The sequence below is a fragment of the Crinia signifera genome, chromosome 6 (assembly GCF_055691185.1).
Source record: "Crinia signifera chromosome 6, ASM5569118v1, whole genome shotgun sequence".
NCBI lineage: Eukaryota > Metazoa > Chordata > Amphibia > Anura > Myobatrachidae > Crinia > Crinia signifera.
In genome coordinates, this window is record NC_139222.1 from 109,035,418 (window position 1) to 109,062,227 (window position 26,810).

Genomic DNA, 26,810 nt, shown 5'->3' on the forward strand with positions numbered 1-26,810 from the left:
TAAACTTCGTCCTGCTGCTGCTTGTCCGTCAAAAACAATAGTTCAACTGTAAACTATAAAAGCAATCAAAAAATGTCAGGACTTCTCGCAGTGCTGGACTTTTGGATTTAAAGTGAACTTGATGCTAAACAAGTTTTGTTCTCTCTTTCACCGTAATGTCCAGATACAAACAACAAAAGTCTCACTTTCTTAAAGAAATATGTGTACTAGTTTTTATTGTATTCAAGAACATTTTGTAAAAAAACACAAATATAAAGAATAAAAAATATTTCACAAACAATGTCACTATGCAGGTATACAGTCAAAAAGGGTTTGATGGAATACACCGGACATTTTGGGGTACTCCCTCTCTATATCAGATGACTTTTAGGAATTAGATGTTATTCCCTTTTATCTGGTCCGGATTATGAGAAAAAAAGGAATGTCTCCCCTGCTCTGCTACAGGGGTCTGCTACGGTCTCTTCAAGATCAGCCACCAGTATGGAACCAAACCTCAGCGTATTCCTGTGTTTACTAATCAAACCAGGAAAGCAATAAAGTGGCTCCGGAGACAGATAGTGGGCGGTATTCAATGTGAATACCTGCGAGGTGCAGCGAATCGTTTTTCGGATTCGCTGCACATTCGCCACGTTCCGGAGCCTCACCGGCTCCGGTATTCAACGAGTCAGGGGCTCGCTGCCCCTGACCGGCGAATATGAGCTCCTGCGGCGAACGCCTGAGGACGGTGACAGGCAGAGAGATGGAAGTCTCTCTGCCTGCCCCAGAACGTTTGTGGGGGGAGGTGGGCTCCCCGGGTGCGTGGCAGCACAGGCTGCCCCCCGGGGGTGCCAGCAGGGGACCGCGTATATTCACTACACCCGATCGTAACGATCGGGTGCAGTGAATATATGAATATCTAATGAGTGGCTCGGCTCCGGCGCCCCCTGCTGGCTGCTGTGTAAAAAAAAAATATATATATATTTTTTTAAATTAAATATATATTCATGTGCTTACAGCACATGAATAAAAATAGCATGCCCCTCCTCAGAATAAAATTCCTGATTTTTTTTACACCAAATGTAAAAAACAAAACACTTTATTTTAAAAGTTCACATTCCACTTCTCCATAAAAAGATAGCGATTGCTACTCGGTGAATCATGGCGAAAAAAACCTTCAAATGTATTCGCCATGTGGTCATTGAATAGGGTGATTCACGGTTTTAGTCAAAAATTCGCCAAACAGCACAAATTCGCCATAAAAACATGGCGAATCAGGCTCATTGAATACCGCCCAGTGTGTGTCTCCGGCAGGGTGCGCGATCCTGAACAGCTAATTAGCTGTGCGCTACTCCCTCACCTGCTCCTGCGGCTTACAGCTGGTGGTTCACTCCAGCGGCGGGTGGAAGATATTGCAAGACTCCCTTACTAGGAAGGGAGCTTCACATAGATGTCACACTTGGCGTCTCGGGTGTCTGCATATAAGTGTCTCTAATTTTCTCATAAATCTCCTTTCTCTCCTGTATATTCCTGCAGTGAGCGACTGACTCCAGGCTGCTGCCCCCTCCCCCCCCTGTGCCTTGCCACACCCCCTGCTGCATCCCTCTCATGCCCCCTGTGGTATCCCAGAGGAGGCAGCCAGGTAGTTTGCAAGTAAGGAGAGCAAAATGTGAAGTTAGATTTGGCACTGTTCAGTGCCAGAATACTATGTTTCATAATATCTGTATCTGTTTCTTTGTGACTGTACGATGCCGCTCCTTGCCTGTTCCCTTGGTTCTGCTTCTCATGATCTTCTGGTTCTGACTATGGGCTTTTTGTAACCTGTTCTGCCTGCTCTTTTGGTGCTGCTTCTAGTGATCTCCCAGTTCTGAATGTGACTATTCCTCTGACCATCCCCATGTACTACATTTCCAATATGGTTCTGACCTGCATTCTGTTGATTATGCTCTTTGGACAACTGTTTAACAGAGTTGAGAAACAAAGGCACAACCAGGCACAGATCATGTGGTGTAGAGGGTTGGTGCTATGCAGTCTCCTCATGAACAGCATGAGCCACCACCTATAGTTCTGATTCAAGTCACTGGAGTCTTGTCTCAGTTGCAGTTAACTATTCCCTAATAGGTTGATGGCGCCCCAGTAGTTTTTTTTAACTAGTGCTCAGTGGAATTTAAATTTACAGTGTGCCAAATTGCCCATGTAAAACACAAAAGTGGCTTTTTTCTTTTGTCTGGTCAGGCCTTGGCTTAAACATCCTCTTTGTGGGAAAGTAACAGTCCTCTGGTGCACATTGGTGCAAACTTCCTTGTCCTTTTTAAAAAAGGTTTTTGACAAGCCTGGTCGAGTATTGCCTGCAACCTCCACCATCTTGCACCTAAAACAGTGGACCTAATGCATAGGCCAATAAGCAGTATATTTCAGGACTCTTTCTTCCAAGGAGTGTGGTATGCTGGGCTGACAGTCAGGATTCCGGCTGTCTATATACCAACATCAGAATCCCAACCGTCGGTATTTGGACGCAATGAAGGCCTTGTGGGCAAGCTGCTCTTGCCATGCTGCAGGCTGGGTGGCGTGCTGCTCTAGCCACAGGTTCTATTTTCCTTCTATGGGGATCGTGGACCCCCACGAGGAAGAATAGCCCCTGTAAATCAGGACCCAGATGGTCAGGATTCCGATGTCGGTATAGTGACCATTGGAATCCCGACTGTCAAGAGGTCATCTGGCTTTCCAAGCACCACTGTAATTACTGTTCCAACCTTCTGGCAGGGATTATACAAACTAATCATAGTCAAATTAGCATCCAGGGAGCTGCCACCATCCAGGGGTGGTGGGGTGGTACCTGTCGTTCGGCGCTGTCTATTTAAATCTGGCGGCGGAGGCAGCGGGGGTCCCTGCAGTCTATTAAAAATCACGAGCACTATCCGCCGGGCTATGCGGAAGCGCTTCTAGTGTGAAAACACTGGCAGCACGCTGATTGGCTGAGATCAGCGTGCGCCGTGCTGCCAGAGTTTTCACACTAGAAGCGCTTCCGCATAGCCCGGCGGATAGCGCTCGTGATTTTTAATAGACTGCAGGGACCCCCGCTGCCTCCGCCGCCAGATTTAAATAGACAGCGCCGTAGCTAGGACAGGTACCCGGGCGGCATTTTCTGCCCTCCAGTGGCCGGCGCCCTAGGCAAATGCCTAGGTTTGCCTAGTGGTGGCGCCGGCCCTGCTTCTATGCCTTTTGTGAGGTATCATAGGGTGGTGGAATATGGCCCTTTAAATTTAAGACAGAGCTTTATGTCAATCCCTGACATTGGTTACTGTCTCCATTACTGAGCGGTAGTTCCGCTCCTCAACTGCTTCAAGGACCACCAGCATCTCTTTCTTGCTGCGGCTTTCATCCCTGCAGCTCATGTTGGAAAAGAAGAGCAGATTAGATGGCCCAACTGCTTCTTATCTGCTGCAGAATTTTAGGTCACTATGTTTCAGCTGCAAGTTTTGTCACAGCCGCTACTGCAAAATTATGCTAATACTGGAGCTGATGTGAAATGTACACCAGCTGTAGCTCTCTGTTCTGCTGCGTACAATGGAGTACCATCAGATTTCTGAGCAATCCTATGGTTACTCAGACTGCCCAATGCTATTTGGCTGCTGGTGTCTTTCGATGCAGCCCCTGACACCGAAAAGCTGCCGACATGAGACACGCCCTCTGCCCTGCCTAGAAATGTCTATTAAACTTGCATGCATCTGCATGCAGTTCCGATCTGTGCCTGCCATCGGTGACCATTGAGACACAGTGCTAACATTTCAAATCCTCACCTCATTTCCCACTGTTGTGTCCCGTAATATTTTTGCCATTTTGGCTTATCTGCTTTTTAGGTTTATATGGCAGATTATTTTGGGTTTTTCCTATTGTCGATTCCTGGAACACCATACATTACTTGTGGCAACCGGGTGCAGGCACTTAAACTGATAACCAAGTGAAACTGATTTATATTTTAAAGCCCAGGCCAAGACATAGCTGGCCGTGACGAGTTCCATTGTAGTCAAGTGTCTAGTTAATCTTTTGAACTCTAGCATTTTTCATTCTACACATATATATGCGTGACTTTGTCAGGACAGCAGAACTATGCCAGGTTCTTCAGATCCCCTTGTTCAAAACGCAGAGTCCCGTGTGCTTTCTTTCACTTGTGCCAAAGTCCTTCAAAAGGAAAGGAACACGGTTACAGCATTTGGCACCAATAGTCTGATATGACTTAAGCTCTAGACTTGGACGGCATTATTTTGCTGCAGTGTAAAATAAAAAGCCTAGAATGATATGTCAGACAGAAGTACAGCCCACATCTATGCGTCCTGGGCTGGCATTACCGAATGTGGGCAGTTTGTAACCCTCTCATTGCCGTTCAGCAGATTCACAAAATATGAACCTAGATCCTAATTTAGAATTAGAAGCACATTTTTGATGAGTGCAGCAAATCCTGTGGCATTTGTTTGCATTTCTGTGCCATTACTGCATTCGCTTGCATGCTGCACACAAAGTCAGCAGTAGGGTATCCTATTATCTGGAGTAATTTGCAGCATATAATTACTCAGATGGAGATATTCAGTTAGACCATATGCCGGCACTAACTGACCATTTTTTCTCTAAAAAAGTGGTGTAAAAATAGGTCTGCGGCTTTTTGCAAACCTTACGTGTTTTCGTGAGAATATATATACATATTCTCAAGAAAACACATAAGGGGCCAAATGTAATAGGGTGAGAGTTTCAGAAAGTTAGAGATTTTGGGAGAGTTTTCCCATGTTTTTTAAAGCAGCTATCAATTACATGGCAAAATCAACCTGGTTTTGCAGTGTAATTGATTGCTGCTTAAAAAAAAAAGGGGAAAACTCTCCCAAAATCTCTCACTTTCTGAAACTCTCACCCTATTACATTTGGCCCCTGGTCCGCAAAAAGCCACAGACTATATATAGAGTGTAGCGAGCCACCAAGCCAGAAGCGCGTCGAGCGAAGCGAGCCCCACGAGGGGACGCAGAATACACGTCAAGTAATCCGCGTCCCCTTGTGGGGTTCGCTGCGCTCGCCACACTTTAGAAAATCAACATGGAGAGTGGGTGTATGAACAAGTTGGGAGGATGCGTACCTCGTACCCTCGCGGGGCTCGCTGCACTCCCCACACTTCGGGCTGGCATGGGGGTGCATGTGATACGATCGCACATGTGATACGATCGCACATACGATACGATCGCACATGCGATACGATCGCACATGAGATACGATCCGCGGGCAGGGGAAACATGAAACTACAAAAGTACCATCGCATCGCAATTTTCCTGCCACCGTGAAACTACACAAGTACCTTTTATTCCTTACGTGATAGAAGTCATATAATTTATTTATTTACAGTTTCTTATATAGTGCGGCACATTCCGTTGCGCTTTACAATAGTAGACAGTGATATAACAAACTGGATAACAACAGACTTGGAGGTAGGAGAGCCCTGCTGCAAGCTTACAATCTATAGGGATATAGGAGGGAAACACAAGGACAGGCACCAGTAATAGCATAGCAGCCCGCAACATTTTGATCCTTACCTGACCTTCCTCAGGCCAAATAACAGAGCAACAGGACATTAGTATCCTCCGGAGTCTCGCTCCTGGACTCCGGAGGATACTGATGCCGTGAGTGGCTATGGATGCATTCAGGAAGTCAAAGTTTCTTGCATCTGCGTTGTGGTTGCAAAGGAGAATGCAGTTGCTGAGCATGTTGGGATGCCGGAAGGGGATGCGTGTGCATGGGTCACAAACGCATCCCGTTCAACCGGAGCACCCCGCCGCATCGTCGCCGGTTCCAAACACAGTCCCCCACCTCCCTGCCCCCCCCCCTTCCTAACCGTCTCCCTGATGCGGAGATGGTCAGGATTCGTGTCCCAGCCTGCACAGTAACTGGGACGCACGTGCGTGTGGGCACTCGCATGTCCCAGTCAGTTGGAGCGCCTGCTCGCCAGAGGAAGTAGTCTGGTGAGCCCCAGCACTGAACGAGAGGCGCTCCATCTGTATCTCTGTTCGTTTGTGGGCAGCTATTACACTTGCGTTGCTTCGCAGTTTCATAACTAAATAAGTTTCATAACTAAAATAAGCAAAATTGAATAGAAAAAGAGAGCATATCTCACCGAGTGTACCCTCTATAAGAATGACAATAACAAAACAAAAGTAATCCAGAAGTGCTTACATTAATACCCCTTTACACTGCACTTGTTAAATGGTATATTGCCATTTTTTCCCCATTTCAAAACGTTTAAGGCTGCAGTGGGAAAGCGCCAGAGTTGATTTACCGGTTAAAGATAACCGGTATTTCAAAACGTTTAAAAAGCAGAGTCCTACACGTTTCAGAGCCGTTTTTTATGCAGTGTGAATGGCTCTGAAACAGTATTTAGTAAAAACAACAGATTACAGACCTGTGATAGGCTGTCCCCTGCATTCTGCTTTGAAACGTGTTCAGGGGATTAAACGGGTTGACTGATGTGAATGGTACTTAAACGGTATTTAAAAACGGTAATCTACTGCAATGTGAAGGCTCAGACCCGTTTTAAATACCATTTAATATTTACAGATTTTTAAAACGTTTTGGCAGTGTGAAAGTGGTATAATACACTGTTTTACTGTATTTGTAAAAAAAAAAGTTTTTATCACGGTTATGAAACAAAATGCTTTATTTATAATGCTGACTACGGGTTTGTATCTGTATTTTTTGATTACTGCATTTTTACTTTATTTGCTTTCTTTTAGTGGAACTGAGATCCTATATACTGTATATGGTTTGACAAAAACACTAATAAAGTGCTGAAACTTTGCATGTACCAATCTTGTGAGCGTATTTCTTTCTACAAAGTCTGGAGCACCGCTGTCACTTCTGTGTTTGTATTCCTGCTTCTCTCTCACCATGGAATATACTGAAAGCACCAGGCAAGTATACTACTGTCTCCACTGAGTGCTTATATGTGGGCATTATATATATATATATATATATATATATATACACCAGTACACCAGTTTTTCACTTGCAATTTTTCACCTGCACCAGTTTTTGTATTATGCATTTTAGATTTCAAGTGTTGACGTCTTTCTCCACTCTTTCCCTACAGTGCCGCCCGCGTCATACTGATCTGCCCATCCAACGGGTTACAGCCTCCCGGAAGGTTGCTAAGGCAACCAGCAGTTTGCGCTCCACTTGCGTGTCAGACACACACAGCGGCTGACAATCTCCGGCTGGTCAGGACGCACTTCCGCCCTATGGCGTTCAGGCTGGTGCGGACGAACGGGGAACAGACACGGAGGAGGGTCCTTCCACACCTATTTAGGTAAGATGATTTCATTTTGCACTGTTGTTTTTGAGCACCTTGACAAAGGGGTTACTGCACCCCGAAACGTTGGTTTCTGTCTCACCCCATTAAAATCTTTGAAAATTTCCTCGGAGTGCCGTCCATCCTTGTCTGCATATATATATATATATATGTATATATATATGTATACATATACACACACACTCACAGTATATATGGTTAAAAGTATAAATATTAATAAGTAAAATGATCGGAAATGGTTCCTCTTATACCAATAGCTGTTGTGCTGAGCTCTGTCCTGCTCTCTCAGTAATTAATTATTACTGCCATTCCCATTGGTGAACTAACACTTCTCTCTTCCAGTAACTGTACCGAGCTACCAGGTATCCAAACCTTTGTCTTTGTCTTCTCATTGTCAGCATTTTAATGCTTCATTTGTCCTTAGGTCCTGTGCGGGAATCTGCTTTCCTCAGCTCTGCAGTGAAATAAGTGGAAAACAAGCCAGTTTGTAATTAAATTGTTGTTTAGCGAGTGTAATGAACATAATAAATTTCTGCTTTCATAAATACACACTGGTGCGTACAGTATATTCCGATTTACTTAAGACACCGTAAATTCAATAAAGGTACAATACACAATGAATGTGGATCTATGTGCACACAATGAGTTCTAATGTCATATTTTATGATGATAATGATGTTACCGCTTCAATGTTACTGGTAAAAATTGTGTAAGGAGCCATGCACCATTTTCTGTTATTTATACGATGTGTAATAGAGATGGGTGGTGGAATAAACTTTCTACTTCCCAACATTTCTTCAGAAGGTATTCGGAGGTAGGCTGTCAAAAGTGTTGTAGCAGATGTATTCTGCTTTTGTGTTTCTGATCTGTGGAAATGGGGTGGATTAATAGATTGACAATGACTAGTTGGTTATTAGGCCAACACCATACAGCCGACATTATGAATGTTAATATGCCTCCTACATACCGGACCAACCCTACCTCCTTGTGGAAGTGTATATGTCTAATACCAATACTTATTAAGGGTGTATCTTATGGGAAATTACTGATGGATATGAATTGCCATCCCTGTGCTTCCAGTGATTGAGATAACTGACATAACTGACAGTCATCTTCTTTCATAGATAATGCAAAGCAAAATACATTAAGCATCTTATACTGAGGCTGTCATATAGCGGGTATTTCAGTTGTGATGACTATCTCCATTCAACACTTTGGAAGTTATTTATTAAATGACTTATCAAAGCTACCACTTGGTATGGTCATGGTTACAATATCTAAAAGTGCCAATGCCAGCATACTGACACAGGAACATTCAGCTTTACCAACCTTTATGAAGCTATACTGCTAACACTGTTAAAGTAGTTTAAACTGCCTGATAGCTGTGCCACTCATGGCACCAACTACACTTTGCAGGTTAGATTTCGTTACATATGGGTTCCCTGAGCACAATATAATTCCATTGCTTTTATACTGAACTCACCACTGTTGTAGTACTGCCTTTAATGCCACTGTCTTTTCATTTTTCTTATATTTTCCTCCCTCATAGACCCCCACATGTTGATTTATTCATATAGAGTAGGAATTTCTGGCCTCTATCATTGGGCGCCCTGGCAATGCAGGTATTTGTGGTATCCAGGCTTCAGTACAGAGGTACTAACTGTGTAACCTAAGCTCAGGAACAGATAGCATTGGGCCAGTTTGGGAATGCCTGATGTAAAGTAGATCATATTCCTCGCTTTCATTTTTCCCATATATATAACTTGGGTCCTTGTATCTCCCACAGTGTAACCTTTGTAGTGTGCCCTGCATGACTGCTTGGTATAAATACAGTAGCCTGATGTTGTTAGGACCCTACTACAAACGCTAGAATGCTGCAACCAACATATTTTGTGTATTCTACTCTAGGAGTGGTCTGCTCAATACAGGGTAATCACATACAGGGCGCCCAAGTTGGCTGCCTCACCTGGTACCTTACATGGGAGGAATATGTAACTCTTGGAATTTTATACCCAAAATGACTGCACCATCCTGCATTATACTTTACATTTGACTCCTGATGGACAAAAGCGGACTAGAAATAAAATTATTACTATCTATGGAACAAAACCTTTAATATTGTGTTCTGATGCACCCTGCAATATTGACAATTAGTAATTATACTTTATGTAAACTGCAATACTCTAATGGTAAACATGTAGTGAAGAACTTAAGAAAATATATACCTTTTGGAAATCTTTGTTACTACTAAGAAAACACAAATGAAAATTGTGATGTTTACAATGGTGACGTGTGTTTTCTTGCTTTTTTCTTGGATGTCACAAAAGTTCCATTTAGACATTAACTGAAATCAATTAAAGGGAAATCAATGTTTACACATTATTGACTTGTATGTATCAGACAATACAAATGCTGATTTCCGAGGGTCACTGTAGCTTATACAGTCAATAAATGCTGCCATAATCAGCACCAATGTACCAGCTGTATAGAGCTATATTATTATCTCTATATTAATAGCAGAAGGAAGACCTTTACCAATGACTTATTTCTGTGATGCTGAGATTTCCAAGAGGTATCAATACTAAGGATATGGTGCAATGCTTTTTCATGTAAATATGCATGCGGATATGTAATGCTTTGCCACGGCAGTGTTCTCATTGGATGCAGTGTTCTCATTGGATAGAAGACGATCCAAATATTTTGAGTGCTGACAGTTGAACAACAATTTCAACGTAAGAAAGGGGCTTATGGATTTATTCTCCAATTGTGCGAGAGGTGATTTCTGTTTTGCTGCAATGACAAAGATAATACAACGTAGCTTGAATTTATAAAATGCAGAGTGGTAAGAGTTAATTTACTGCCTCACTGTGACTGTGTCTCTAGTCCCACACATACATCCAATGGTTTTTGCAGCTCAGATTTGCAGAATGGAACCAAAAGCTCAGAGTTGGGTATACAGATCCATGAAGGGACATAACGCTAGTGGAATCGTTACTGGTGATATTTATGATATTTCCAAGGTAACTCATATTGTGCAATATTTGTGGCATTAGACCTGCAATCTTTTTATTTGTTAATCATGAATACTGAAAAGTTGCTCGAAGCTTAAGATTCATTTGTTTGGCTGTAGTTTGCAACCTGCAAGGTTGCTGCATTCTCTGTAAATATGATGGATTTTATCAGTATATAATAAATTGTATGTTTTTCTTGTCAATTGAAGGGCGATTAAATCTGTGGACATCCAGGAATACAGATGCAAAAATCATCCAGACCGCAGTGTATTCATTAGCCTTCAATGCATAGAACAGTGAAGTGCTGATGCCAGGTCCTCTGTGAGGTTTAATGACACATCACCGCTCCACTGGACTCAATGACTCTCCAACCAGCTCTTTTCTAATTCTCTAAAGATCATCGAGCTGCCAGCCAATGACACCATAATACAGTTTAAGTTACTCAACAATGCTCTCTACTGGCCAAAGAGGTGCACAGCAGTGGTGGATTGCAGAACGCTCTGAAAGGATTTACAGCTGCATAAATTTGTCTGCTCGGTAGATGAAGGGTCATTTATATCAGCCAGCACTGGAGTAAATGTATTTATTGTATTCAAATTTTTTTATAACTTTTTTATGCTTTTAATGAAATGCAGATGGTATATTGCAGCAACATATATTAACATCATTATCTTGACGCAATATTTTGATAATTTTGCCCCTGCAAACCATTACCAGATGGTTATTTTTAAAGGACTTGTCTGGTGCTGAGCATCTGTATATGCAAGGTTGTTTTTACATATATGCAATAAGACTTGTGCATACCGCCATAGTTCATCAGCTCTAAGCACATCCAATCTTACTGCATGTTCCTGGATCTAGCAAAAAGCTTAGTTATTTAGAGAATAACCAATTTCCGCTACCTAAAATTTGGACATTTTCTAGTCCATTTTCTCTGCATCTCCCTGCATCTAATCATGCTCACACACATCTCATTTTTCTTAAAACATTTATTTTAATGGTTTTCCTAATTTATATATTGCGGGTTCAGTCAAATGGTATTATATCATTGATCAAGGTTATAGATTTAAAGAGGCGATCATTTAAAAGTCAAAATCAGGTTACATTGGGGCAGATGTATTAGGCCTGGTGAAGCGATAAAGTGGAGATAAAGTGGAAGGAAATAACGCACCAGCCAATTAGCTGTGTTTGAAATATGACAGTTGGAAGGTGATTGGCTGGTGTGTTATCACCTTCCACTTTATCTCCAGTTTATCTCTTCACCAGGCTTAATACATCTGGCCAAGTATAGGGGGAAAAAGTGTTTAAATAAAACAGTTAATGATTCTGCCTTAATCTAAAACAAGTAGCACAATACCCAATTATTGTTGCTTAAGTGCAGGTGTAATTTTGGATGCATTCAAATATTTTATCCATTAAATTCATCTTATTAGCTCTCAAATTTGTCTGATTTGTTTCTTAGAACAAAACTCAGGAGCAAACAATAAGTGATAAAGGGGGACATTTACCAAAATGGATTCGTAGAAAAAAGGTGTATTCGTAGGGAGAAATACACCTTTTTTTTACGAATTTGTGTTTTCGGGATTTACAATCCCAAAAATACAACAATTCGTATTCCTAAAGATGGAACATTCGTATTTGTATTTACAAATACGAATGTCTACACCATCGATAGGATACGACAGAAATCACCATTCAAAAGAATGGTGGTTTCTGATTTACTAAGCAGCCGTACTGATAATACGGCTGCTTAGTGGTGTAAAACAGGCATGCAAATACGACAGGAAAATAGAACACCATTTTCCTGTTCTATTTGCTTTAAGCCTGCACGGATCAGTCAGATCCGTGCAGGCTTCAGTGTAAAAAAATCGAAAAATTAAATAAATAAAAAACCGGCGTGGGGTCCCCCCCACAGCCGAAACCAGCACCAGGCTGAAGGAGCCGGGGCCGGTAATTAAAAATCAGGGAACCCGACAAATATGGGTTCCCTGATTTTTAACAACCTGCCCCAGGCTCCTGCTCTGAGGCTGGTTCCCAAAATACGGGGGACAAAATGACTAGGGGTCCCCCGTATTTTAAGAACCAGCCCCAGGCAAAACCAGCCAGCAGGGTAATGCCACAGCCGGGGGGAGACTTTTTATGTAAGTCCCCCCGGCCAAAGCATTAACCCTACCGACCAGTCAGCCTGGCCAGGGGCCCTGGGGGAGTGGGGACCCCCCCCAATAAAGGGGTCTCCCCCCTCCAGGACTTACCTGACCAGGCTGAAGCCTGGTGCTGTCCTCGATGCCCCTGGATGGTGGGCATCGAGCTGATAGTGGTGTAAAAAATAGAACAAACTATTGTTTTTTACTGTGGCACTACAAGTGCCAGCAAGCCTCCCCAGCAAGCTGGGACTTGGAGAACCACAAGTCCCAGCCTGCTGGGCATTAAAGGGCCCGCTGGGTCTTGTAGTGCCACAGTAAAAAAAATAGTTAAATAAAACACACTGACACCCATTTTAAATAAAAGTTTAATCAGGAGCCGCCTAGCCGCCTAGCGGCCAATCAGGAAAGGTCTTTCCTGATTGGCCGCTAGGCGGCTCCTGATTGGCCAGAATTCATTCTGAGCCCAGACGCCGAAGAGGAAGGATCTCTCCGGCTCTGAAAGCCGGGGAGCGTCGCGGGAGATGCCGGCAGCTGCTGGAAGTTGTCAGCAGCTGCCAGAAGACCTGGATGTCGACAGATGAAGAAAGAAGACCATCCATGGAGGACCTGGGTGAGTAGGATTTCCTTCCACAGGTCCAACATGGATTATCCTCGGACAGGACGCCAACCCCGGAGCCGCCGACACGGAGCCGCCGACACGGAGCCGCCGACACCGGAGCCAGCGACCTACCAACGGGATCAAGATAGGTTAGTATCAGTATGTGTGTAATGTGTGTATTAAACTTTTATTTAAAATGGGTGTCAGTGTGTTTTATTTAACTATTTTTTTTACTGTGGCACTACAAGACCCAGCGGGCCCTTTAATGCCCAGCAGGCTGGGACTTGTGGTTCTCCAAGTCCCAGCTTGCTGGCACTTGTAGTGCCACAGTAAAAAACAATAGTTTGTTCTATTTTTTACACCACTATCAGCTCGATGCCCACCGCCCAGGGGCATCGAGGACAGCACCAGGCTTCAGCCTGGTCAGGTAAGTCCTGGAGGGGGGGGACCCCTTTATTGGGGGGGTCCCCACTCCCCCAGGGCCCCTGGCCAGGCTGACTGGTTGGTAGGGTTAATGCTTTGGCCGGGGGGTCTTCCATAAAAAGTTTCCCCCCCCGGCTGTGGCATTACCCTGCTGGCTGGTTTTGCCTGGGGCTGGTTCTTAAAATACGGGGGACCCCTAGTCATTTTGTCCCCCATATTTTGGGAACCAGCCCCAGAGCAGGAGCCTGGGGCTGGTTGTTAAAAATCAGGGAACTCCTATTTGTCGGGTTCCCTGATTTTTAATTACCGGCTCCAGGCTCTGTCAGCCTGGTGCTGGTTTCGGCTGTGGGGGGGACCCCACGCCGTTTTTTTTTAAAAAAATTTATTTATTTAATTTTTTTTTACACCTTGCAGCCTGCACGGATCTGACTGATCCGTGCAGACTAGTGACAAGTAATTGGTAAGACAATCGCCTGGGCGCTGTAATTCTCGCTGTTTTGCTGCCTGTCCTACACCCTGTGGGGTTATTCCTAGGTACCCCGAGTAGTAATCTTGAAAAAAGGGGTTTGTTGGATGTGGGATATGGCGCTACACCGGGTCAAGCACGATATTCGAGTGGGGATACTTAGCTTAGGTGTTTCTGGGTTCTCTTTTTCTCCCTCTTGATTTTTCCTTCGCGTATTTTCTCGTCAGATTTTTCAGGAGAAAAACAGAAGGAATAAAAATATTTAGGGTTTGAGCGGGGATGGAATTTTGTTTCCAAAATACTATTGTTCTTGTCCCAGTTTTCTGATATTTCTCACCTCACTTACATATGTATGTAGTGAGGGTAAGCTTATCTGGGTTTCTTTTTGTTGGGTGGTGATTAGTGAGAGGCGTACCTCACTTACACGTTTCTGCACATGAACACTCTCATCAAGGTATCTTTATCAAGTAAGCTGCGTACCAGTACTCACGATTGATAGTGTGTGTACACGTGCATCAAGGTATCTTTAATTAGTCCAGGCTGACTTCTTTTTCTCAGGGGGAAATCAGGTTCCTCAAAAGAGCTTCCAGCAGAGAGTTAGAATCCAAGGTCAACTCAAAAGCAAGTCCTCCTGCCGACGCGTTTCGAGATGTGCATCTCTTTGTCAAGGCATTGACAAAGAGATGCACATCTCGAAACGCGTCGGCAGGAGTACTCGTGAGTACTGGTACGCAGCTTACTTGATAAAGATACCTTGATGAGAGTGTTCATGTGCAGAAACGTGTAAGTGAGGTACGCCTCTCACTAATCACCACCCAACAAAAAGAAACCCAGATAAGCTTACCCTCACTACATACATATGTAAGTGAGGTGAGAAATATCAGAAAACTGGGACAAGAACAATAGTATTTTGGAAACAAAATTCCATCCCCGCTCAAACCCTAAATATTTTTATTCCTTCTGTTTTTCTCCTGAAAAATCTGACGAGAAAATACGCGAAGGAAAAATCAAGAGGGAGAAAAAGAGAACCCAGAAACACCTAAGCTAAGTATCCCCACTCGAATATCGTGCTTGACCCGGTGTAGCGCCATATCCCACATCCAACAAACCCCTTTTTTCAAGATCCGTGCAGACTGCCTACAAATAATTTGTATTAGCGGCCGTATATACGGCTGCTAATACGAATTCCTATGACATCGGAGGGTTACAAAGCAGTCGTATATGACTGCTTTGTAAATCCCCCTCCGGAACACGACTTTGCTTACGACTCAAACAGTCGTATGCAGTCGTAGGGGAAATACTAATACAAAAAACTCGGTTTTTCATATTAGTAAATTCCCCCCAAAGTAACTGAATATGGTCACTAGGTCGACACTATGAAGGTCGACATACATTAAGTCGACCACTAAACGTTGACAGGGCTTAGGTTGACACATGAAATAGGTTGACATGGCTAAGGTCGACAGGGTCAGAAGGTTGACACAAACATTAGGAAGTCAATGGGAAGCTCGACACTGACAGTGAAAAGGTCGACATGAGTTTTTCACTTTTTTTGAGATACCGACTTTGAGCCAACAAGGAAAGCATCTCACTCCCTACCATCCACTAGTGCATGTAGGGGAAATATAATAGTGTGGCGAGCTCAGTGAGGCCCCCTGCCCGCAGCATGGCGAGGGGACGAAGTACAGTGATACCATGTCCATGTTGACTCACGTCGAAATTCAGGACAAAAAAATGTGAAAAACTCATGTCGACCTTTTGACTGTTCACCTTCCCATTGATAACCTAATGCTTGCATCAACCTTCCGACCCTGTCAATTTTAGCCATGTCAACCTATTTCATGCGTCAACCTAAGACTTTTTACAGCTACTTATTGTTGTCACTTAGGGGATTATTCTGGTGAGCTTGCTAAGCAGCGGTATTTTGCTTAGCGAACCTTCAAATGCTGCCCGGCGGGCGTGCAAATGCCCACCTCCCGCCACCCAGCGAATATCCCCACCGCTTTGTGGATGGATGTTTTCCATAAACATCCATTCGCAGGGAAGCGTGCAGGGCCAAAATCATTCGATGGTCGGCAACCATCGAATGATTTCTACCCTGCTCGCAAATCTAAGTCAGTCTAGGCTGGGACATCCGGGTCCAAGAACTGGGCAGGCGACTGACTCCCTGTTATGTCAGCCACCCACCCCCAGGAGACAGATGCCCAGCTGTGTTCGCAGCGTTTTCCCTGGGCGCACCCAGCATATTCTTGTGTACGCCCAGGAAATGCAGCGAATGCCCCCTGCCCGTCTCCAATGCAGCCGCCCTTTGTGAGCGTCACGCCGACTATACAAGTATAATAAAAGTTTTGGATAATAGTAAGAGATGTGTTCAAAGCTAGCTCCATACACAATATAAATAGGGGAATTCCATGGAGAAGACGATTAATTGATTGTCATCATCAAAATAGTAATTGGTTTTATGGAGGGGATAATATATCCACACTTGTATTCTAAGCTTATCAATCATTGTTGGAGTACGGTGCCTTGAGAGATTAAGTCTGAGCCCTGGTCCCCGTCCGCTGCAAATTATAGGCTTCAATCAGTGATGCAGAGTAATGTCCACCGGAAACAGAATCCATATATTAAACTAGTCAAATTCAACACTGTTGTGCAGAATTATGACTGTGCATCGTTATTTATTTATTATTATTATTATTTATAAGGCGCCACAATTGTTTCGCAGCACCGTACAAAGGAACAGTACAGGGAGACAAAACTTGGAATAACATTGAATAAATAACAAAAATAGAGTACAAATAAAGAGCACCACAGTTCAATACACATTACAGCTTAAATATAAGTAGTGAGGACTCAATCAACATACAACTAGAGGCTTGAGGCCAATGATGGAGATGAGTATGCGGACGAAGATGGTCACTGAGTGTTTGAGTATAGGAGAGCTGTGAGTGAAATGTGAAGAGAAGTGGGCTTTGACAACAGGAGGGAAGAGGGCCCTGCTCGGAGGAGCTTACAATCTAGTAGGAAGGGGAGACAGACATATTGCGCTCATCTCCTTCCAACGCGTTTCAACAGGATAACCTGTTGAAACGCGTTGGTAGGAGAGGAGCGCACTTGCTGTTCTTTCACTGGGATTACTGCTTGTTTACGGTGACGGTCTGGGGTATAAGGCCAATACCCCAGCCACAAGATGGGAGTTGACATCCTCCATGAAAGGAGCCCCCCTCAACAATATAAAGATACCTAGATGCGTCTGTAGTTACACATTCACTTGTGAGTATGGTACGCATCCTCTACCTTTGAAGTTACACCGGTGGTGAACCTATAAAAGATACCTTTATGTGCACCATCTTTTTTTTATCGTGAGTGAGGGTACGCTTGCAGTTACCCATTCCCAGAATTCTATTAATATTCTGATGTTTTAACAGAATTATTTCTCATACATGCTTTCATTTGCTTTGTATATTCCATATTTGGTTGGATGCTTAGATTTAGCTTGAGACACTATAGATTGTAGCAGTACATGGTGCTTTGCAGTTGGGTATAAATGATTTTGACTGCATTCTATAATGCAGGCATCTTGCAGATAAGTAAGAATAAAGGCTGAATGTGGATGGGACGTTCTGTAATAATATAGTAATGTGATGTGATATTCTGCAAGCTCAGTGTCAGATCTTCCAATTTTTATGTATTTAGGGGGTCAGCACATATTTAACAGGCGCTGCAGAGCATCTCTCTCCTCACAATAGGTTTTGACCAGACCTCAAATTTCCCATACAGGCAGTATACCTCCCTGGTACAAATGATATGGTAAAGCTCTATTCTAGAGGAACGTCACCCAATGAAACAAAAAGTTACACAAGTGTATATATGTATGTACAAAGAACAGTCTCAATGGGATAAACTGAGATGTGGATGGGGGTGGAGGAGCATCTGAATTAGGCATAATGTTCTCTCAATCTAATGATTCATTTAAGACAAACATGAGGCTAACCTGCACAGAAATGATAAGAAGTATGGAAGACTTTGGGGCAGAGCCAATAAGATGTAAGGCTCAGTTGTTAATGAGTACAAAATCTACATGAACTATTTGAACTTACTGTATTATTGCACTGTCCCATAGTAATTCTTTCAGGTGCACAATTTCATGCTTAGGGACAGATTCTCTAAGCTTCAAAAGTGATAAAATCCAGAGTGATAAACAGCCAGCCAATCAGCTCCTACCTGCCATGTCACATGCTGTGTTTGAAAAATGTCAGGCAGGAGCTGATTGGATGGCTGTTTATCACTCTCTATTTTACCACTTTTGAAGCTTAGAGAATCTGGCCCTTAATCTGAACTTCCTTTAATTAATTGAACTGCACTGTCCTACACTCACTACTACGTTGGACGGTTTTACTCTTTCTGCCAAGTGCATTTCTTTCCAGCCAGATCTGCAAACCCACAAACGTTTGCACTGAGCCTTTTTTACAGCCTAGAGGAAGGGTATGTTCTTTGTTATGTACTAGCTATGCGCTTACGATGTATTGCATGTGCCAAACTGTTTATGCTGTTAGTAAATACCAAATACTCTCTATACCACAGCTTCTTTTCATTTCATGTATTGCAGTGCTTTAAAAATGCAGATAAGTAACATATTTAATTTAGTGCTGTGGTGAGACCCTGGGACAATGAATCAGATAAAGCCGTCAGTGTATACAAGCAACAAATCTTCCTGGTGCTTTCCCTGCAGTTTCCCTGATGGATCCATCTCCCCCTTTAATTACTTTCCATCATTCGGCCACTCAGCCAATGATCATTCTATGCCTGATTCTTGCACCAGCTGTGAAATGGTTAATGTGATGGTCTAACAATAGCCATTTCCTGGTGGAAGAATAAATCTCTCATTCTTATAGTTAGTCAAATCAGTTATCTCAATTTCCCAGGTCCATATGTTTGTCGATACTGATTGTGGGTATCGCTTGTGTGCCAGAGAGCACATGTGAGAGGTGTATGAGCTAGCCCACTGATTTCTCTTTCTGTACACAGTGTAGACAGGTTTAACATGTACATTTGTAAAATGCTTTCTATGTCTGGTACACATTGGCCCAGAGAGGCTAGATCCTGCTGTGTCTGCAATCAGCCCGGAACCCACTCTGCTCTCAGGCAGCGAAAGGTGTTTTTTATTTCGTCTTTTTTAGACTTTACCCTTGGAGTGCCCTGATTATACAGAACATTGATTTTACAATGCATCCTTCCATTGATCATCGTACTTCGCTCCTCCCACAGGAAACTGCCATCAGCACTTTCTGATCATGAACCAGTATTCCCTCAGGCAGAAACATCCCTACTTAAGTTAACAACGCACCGCATCCTGACAGTGGATTGTAAGCTCTCTATCTCAGCTTGATCACGTTTCCAATATGTAATATGCACAAACACAAGTTATACATGCATCACAAGATATATACCATGATTGAGCTTTCCCTGTGGAGAGGGCAAAATAATGTTTCTCAAGTCTTGTTCTCAGGAACCATAATCTCAACTGTGAGTCTTGCAACAAACCAAATTCAAGTTACGTGAAGGTTGAGGAGGGTTTCTTATTGCAAGACCGACAGTGACGTCACAAAGCGCAGAATCCTGACATCTTCGAGGTAAGTATTCTAACCCTCTTGGCTACCACTGTGCTTATGGCTACATGTAATACAATTTAACCCTTTGATCGCCAACATTGCTGTGAGTGATCCTCAAAATATCCACTAAAAACGCCAACATCGCTCACAGCGACTGTTTGTTTAGTATTAATAAATACAAATACAGCTAAGTCAATTAATTGAAGTGTAGTTAAATAATTGTCGCTGTGAGGGGCGCTCTCATGTTTAACGGATATTTTGAGGATCTCTCACAGCTATGTTGGCACTGAAAGGGTTAAATAAGCATTTACTATGGAGACAAAATTTACTTGCTAATAATTATTTTATTTATTGATGTATTTATTAAGCAAAGCTGCATAGGACTGATGGGCATTGTTGAGAGATTGAAAGTAATTTGCAGTTTACTGAGTCTACCAGAATGAGGGGCAAATGTCCTTAAATGTTAATTTACAATGGGGTGTGCCAAATTTTTACCCAGGGTTCCCCGTGGTCTACGATAGGCCTTGACTACATCTGTCAAGCCAGTCTTTTGTCCCCGTCACTCCAATCTCCTGTCTTTCCAACCTTCTGTCTAATGCTACTGCAATCTCCTGTCTTTCCAGTATCCTGTCCCCGTCACTCCAATCTCCTGTCTTTCCAGCCTTCTGTCCCATGTCACTGCAACCACCTGTCTTTCCAGCCTCGAGTCCTGTACACTGTCACTCCAATCTCCTGTCTTTCCAGCCTTCTATAGACTGTCACTTCAATCTTGGGTCTTTCCAGCCTCCTGTCCCCTGTCACTCCAAAATCCTGTCTTTCCAGCCTCCTGATGCCTGTCACCAATCTCCTGTCTTTCCACCCTTCTATTCCCTGTCACTCCAATCTCCTGTCTTTACAGGCTTTAATCTCCTGTCACTCCAATCTCCTGTCTTTCCATCCTTCTGTCCCGTCACTCACTCCAATCTCCTGACTTTCCTTCCTCCTGTCTCCTGTCACTCCAATGTACTGTTTTTCCATCCTCATGTACTCTTTCACCCCAATCTCCTGACTTTCCAGCCTTCTATGCCGTCACTCCAATCGCCTGTATTTCCAGTCTTCTATCCCCTGTCACTCCAATATGAAAGGGTTAAATATGCATTTACTATGGAGACAATATTTACATGATAATAATTATTTTATTTATTTATGTATTTATTAAGCATAGCTACATAGGATTGATGAGCATTGTTGAGAGATTGAAAGTAATTTGCAGTTAACTGAGTCAACCAGAATGAGGGCCAAATGTCCTTAAATGTTAATTTACAGTGGGGTTTTTACCCAGGGTTCCCCATGGTCTACAATTGGCCTTCACTACTGTCATGCCAGTCTTTTGTCCCCGTCACTCCAATCTCCTGTCTTTCCAACCTTCTGTCTCCTGTCACTGCAATCTCCTGTCTTTCCAGTCTCCTGTCCCTGTCACTCCAATCTCCTGTCTTTCCAACCTTCTGTCTCCTGTCACTGCAATCTCCTGTCTTTCCAGTCTCCTGTCCCTGTCACTCCAATCTCCTGTCTTTCTAGCCTTCTATCCCATCACTCCAATCTCCTGTCTTTCCATCCTCCAGTCCTGCAACATATCACTTCAGCATCCAACCCTTTGCCTTTTCAGACTCCTGCTCATATCACTGCAGCACATCTGTCACTCCAGCCAATTTCCTCATCATTCCAGCATCCTGCCCCCTCACTTTTTGCCTTGCTTTTCCAGCTTCCTGCACCTTGTGACACTCCAGCCAATTTTCTCATCATTCCAGCATCATGCCCCCTCACCTTTAGCCTTGCTTTTCCAGCCTCCTGCACCTTGTGACACTCCAGCCTGCTGTATCACTCCAGCCTCCTGTTTCATGGCATTCGGTATGAAATCCCAACGGTCAAAATACCAACAGCTATTGACCAACGGTCAAAATCCCGACAAGGTCAAAATCCCGACAAGGTCAAAATCCCAACATGGTCAAAATACCAACATTTAAAATCCAGACAAGGTCAAAATACGACATTTAAAATCCCTACAAGGTCAAAATACCGACATATAGAATGTAGACAGGAGAAAAAGTCAACATGACTTTCGGTTGACAGGTCGCAAGGTCGACATGGGTTTTTTCACAGTTTTTTTTACCCGAATGTCGACAAGGACACAGTTGGAAGTCAACCGCAGCCCCTCACATTGCTCGCTTTGCTATGCTTCGGGCAAGGTTCCTCACTGCGCTCGGCACACTATTATATTCTCCCACCAAGCCATAGTGGATGGTAGGGCATGAAATGCCACCTGTCGGCACATGTTGGGTCAAAAAACAGTGAAAAAAACAGTCGACCTCGAAACCCAACGACCGAAAGTCATGTTGACTTTTTCACCTGTCTACATTCTATATGTCGGTATTTTGACGTTGTCAGGATTTGAAATGTTGGTATTTTGACCATGTTGGTATTTTGACCTTGTTGGGATTTTGACCTTGTCAGGATTTGAAATGTCGGTATTTTGACCATGTCGGTATTTTGACCTTGTCGGGATTTTGACCGTCGGTCAATGGCTGTCGGTATTTTGCCCGTCGGGATTTTGACTGCATCCCGTTTCATGACACTCCAGCCTTCTGCTCCATCAAGCAAACCTCCTGTCTTTCCAGCCTCCTGCTAACTCCTCCTAACTAGCATATCGCTACAATTGCCTTCCCTTAGTCTGTGTCTGCTAGGAAGTGTCTAGGAATTTCTGGCTGAAAAACATTTTTTGTGAAAAAAAGCAGATTGTCTGCTCCACTCATATTTTTTTTAATGATGCATGATGTAAAAAGGACAGATATTTCCTATCCTTTACTTGTAGTGGAAGACGCTAGTTTCAAAGCCTGTCATAAAAAATGATTGATGAATAAAAACAAGAGTACGTACACTATTAAAATGTTTTACCTTATCCTATCACTTCATAATATGTGGGTGAGTTTACTTAAGATTTCACGTGTTTACAGTGATAAATGATTGGTTCAGAATGAGAGTGTTCAGCAGCATCATACAACATGTTCCCTTGCTGTTGGATTGGGCTCACTGTTCATTATAGATTGGAAGATGCATCTTGATGGACAGGGGTCTCTAGGCATCACCTCCTCCTTGCACTTATGGTGAGGAGATTTTCCAGCACTGCCGTGACATCAGCTGTTATCTGGGCATGCTTACAGGAAAGAGGTTGGTCGTAGTACCTGGAGAAAGATTCTCACAGCTTGTCTGTCATCACCAGGCAAGACTCTGGCTCCAGACTGCCTGTACCCTGATAAAAACAGACAGGCACAAAACTTGGTGCATGGGAGAATGGAGAGCAGGGAGGGGGGTGTATGAAACACAAGGCATGACTGCCTTGAACTGCAGTCAGAGCGACTATCATAAGTCCTTATCTGCTCTCCCAGCCCTTCACAGTGGAGGTGGAAACTGTGTGCCATGTCTTGTAATGTATTACCATAACATTCCTTATTAAGCGTCCTTATTTATTTATTTATTTATTAACAGTTTCTTATATAGCGCACACATATTCCGCAGCGCTTTACAGAGTATAGTTGAACATTCACATCAGTCCCTGCACCAGTGGAGCTTACAATCTATATTCCCTACCACATGCACACGCACACACAGACATTATAGGGTTAATTTTGTTGGAAGCCAATTAACCTACCAGTATATTTTTTGGTATTGTGGGAGGAAACCGGAGCACCCGGAGTAAACCCACGCAAGCACGGGGAGAATATACAAACTCCGCACAGTTAGAGCCATGGTGGGAATCGAACCCATGACCTCAGCGCTGTGAGGCAGTAATGCTAACCATTACACCATCCGTACTGCCTTGTAACTGATTACAATGAAAACATATTGATCAATACTATATAAATGTACAACTATCAATATTGTACATAATCCTTCCAGTTTTTTAGCACATGTCAAAAATAAATGAAGAAGGATATTTAAGTATGTGTATTACAGCCCATGCACTAACAACAACTTTATCCAATACTTTCCTATTGTCTGAAAGCTTTGGTTTGATCTATCAAACGTTAGCATCTTGCAAAAGTTCATAACAGTTTATGAGACCAGCAGGAGAAGTCACATACATTCAAATTCATATCTTCCCTGAAAAAACAAACAATCTGATGCTTTTTATTTAATGGGCTTTAAAAGCCTAATCAAAGGCATGTCCAGTTTATACAAAGCTTGTGTCTGTAATGACATTATTCACCAGAACACTGTCTGATAGACATCATTCCCACCTTATGTCTGTGTTGGCTTTGATCTGGGAAAGATATGCAGTCCATTTCATTGGAAAAGATGCTTCTGGCTCCCAGGCTCCCTCTGTGACATAATTGGTAGCTTCTCTAAGACTCTACGGCTTTAAAACAGCTGTAAATCTCATGTAACTGGTCTTTGAACAGCAAAATAGGAAACCTTGGCATGTGTAAAAATCCTTTTGCTTGAGATTATGTTTTTATTCCAGATGCTTATGCTAAGCGCAGTCCTGTAGCATATACAATGAGGAGGTGATTTAATACTGAAGGTTGTATTTCACTGGAGGCTTCTGCCATTGACTTCAGTCTGTGTGATTTTACTACAGTGTAAATGGGGATGTGGAATGATACACCACTATACTAAAAGTTACCATAAATTAGTTATTGGGGCAAATTCATCTAGTTCTGCAGTAGACTGCAATTGCATTCTGTTTGTCAGCAGGGGAGGTGACACTGCGTTATGGGTACGGGGTCTGGAAAGTGCAGGCATGCCGGGAGTTTTCAATGCGGTTTGGGGTGGCTGCATGATGTAAAGATGTGAGCAAAAAAATGGCGGTGGTGCATCTGCCGGCAGGGGGCTACCCTTATGGTAGCGGTTGCATTCATTTCTGCAATTAGATTGCCATCGCATCGGAAGCCACTACTTTACATGCTGGGTAGCTTTGCCCTGTGGGGGGTGACCCCCCAGCATGCGAGAGAAAGCAGTTGCTTTTTAGCAAAACTGCAACTAAACCTAAATCGGGCCTTATTTCAACCCCCAAAAGTGATTTTCAAGCAAAATAAAAAAGATTAAAACATGCATTTTTATAGTTTATATATGGGGATGCGATTAGCATCCCAGCCATCACAAAAAAGCTCGATGCTGCCTCATTAAGGATCCACTCCCTTGACTGTTAGCGACCTGTGGGAGCGCACATCATCCATCGGTAGGAGCATACACAATGGGTGATATAATGAGCGATATCGCTCACAAGGGATAATATGAGATATATCGCTCAATTAATCATCCAGTGTTTTTCAGGGCTTTTATTGGCATCGGTTTCATGGTAGAAACACTGGCCGACGACTTGTCTACGTCGTTCAGGAGGTCTACCTCTTTTTTGGCAGATACCAGAGATTCCACTAGAATATAACACAAAGGAGTAAAGACAGTTACATTACCAATAATATGCTATAAATGTAACTAACAGAAGAGAATCCTTGAGATAAAAATCTTCCATGGAGACTTATTAAAACATCATTACTCTGCATTATATTGGCTTCAGTTTTACCCCTTTCACACCTGCAAAAATATCCCGGGTTTTTGCACATGAACGCACATCAACCCGGGATTTAGCTCAGTGTGAAAGGGTCTTGAAAGAATATCCCGGGATGAACATCCCGGGATTGCTACCCAGGTCCTGACCTGGGTAGATTCCGTAATCAACCCGGGATGCGGTCGGTGTGAATGGTATGGGATTGGGTACACGGGACTTTAAAAAAGCTGCTGCTTGGAGCTTTCTTGGGCTCACAAATGCTGATGTCATCTTTCAGAGCCCTGGAGTCCATTTCTAATGAATGCATATGTATTTGCAGGGATTTCCCGGGATCAGTGTGAATGGGGCTGTCCCGGGTCGATCCCAGGTCTGAGTGCAGTGTGAAATGCTACATTCCCGGGTAGAGTCCCGGGAAGCTTCCGTTAACACATTCCCGGGTATGACCCAGCTCTGCGAGAGTGAAAGGGGTATTTGTAGCATGGATCCAGTGTACTGGTGTTTTCAATCATATCAGCCTATCAATGAAATAATATTAATAATTTTATTTACATAGCGCTCTTTCTCCAAGAGTATGTAGTCATGTTGTTGAGGTCTGGGCTGCCGAGAGGTATCTGTAAAATTTTGGCAATGTCAGGAGGCATGGTCACCCTGTGATTAGGCCACACACCCAAAATGTTTATAGGGGGTGAAAAAAGCACTCTAAAGTCGAGGGGGGGAGGGGGGGCTTATTGTCCGTCCCCCCCTCAGCAGCAGCAGCACACACCTACAGCATGTCAATGAGACGCTCATGCTGAGCCTGCTGTATAGGTGTGTGCTGCTGCTGCCTGGGAGGGACGGAGGGGGGCCAGACCAGGGCCCCCACCGGGCTCCTCCAGCAAGCCCGGCTAATTACTACCACCCCCCCCTCTCGGCAGCCCTGGTTGAGGTCTCCACCTGAGCCTGACAATTATTATAATTGAGAATAGGAAAGGCCTTTAGAGGGTGGAAAGAAAATACATAAAAATAAATAAATAAATAAAAAGAAACCTGCGGTTTTATCATGGCAAACACGCTACAGTATATTAGGGCTTGGCTTCTGCAGCTTAGCAAATAGTAAGCAAGCAAGCAAGAAGTCATTGACATGACACCTAGAACCACAGCAACCCTTACTCCTGTTTGTAGATTATTTGCAGAGCGTACTGCATCCTATTAATAATGTATGTAAGTTTGGTACAGTATCCGACTACAATTTATCTATTTTGATAGAGGCAGGAGTTAAATCAACAGCTGAAAAGCCTCTAAGTGTGTAAGTGGATCTTCGCAGTCATAATTGTTTTCTTGGCTTAGTTATGTACATCATTCACATGTGTACTGAAGGACATGCAGTGCTAATTTTCTAAAGCTTCATATAGAACACTACGCAGTTGGAAAATGACTTATGCATATTTAAAAAAAACTGAGTCCGGTCATTTTCCTGAAAAGCAATTACTCCGCTTAATAGAAATAGAGGGATAATAAACTACAAATGATTAAATGCAATTCCTCTCTGACTTCCAGCTAAGGATCAAAAACAGCATCCCTTAACATAATGTGCTTTAGTTTTACAATCACACAATTGAAACTTAGGGCCAATGATCATTGATGTACTATGCATGCGTATGAGTCACACCGCTTATGCTTCCCCATGGTCTTGTGATTTGGACACAAACTGTTT

At 43.2% G+C, this 26,810-nt stretch overlaps 1 long non-coding RNA gene across 2 annotated transcripts in view; it reads right to left on the reverse strand.

Annotated features, from left to right (window-relative positions):
• Positions 1-5,875: 5,875 nt before the first annotated feature.
• LOC146007979 (uncharacterized) overlaps positions 5,876-26,810 on the reverse strand; it is a 44,149-nt gene continuing 23,214 nt past the window's right edge. The window contains exon 5 of one of the 2 annotated variants that reach the window (XR_014444437.1): positions 5,876-7,772. This is a non-coding gene — a long non-coding RNA (uncharacterized LOC146007979). Of the gene's footprint in view, positions 10,109-26,810 lie in introns of both variants that reach the window. The other variant, XR_014444438.1, reaches the window with a different exon arrangement.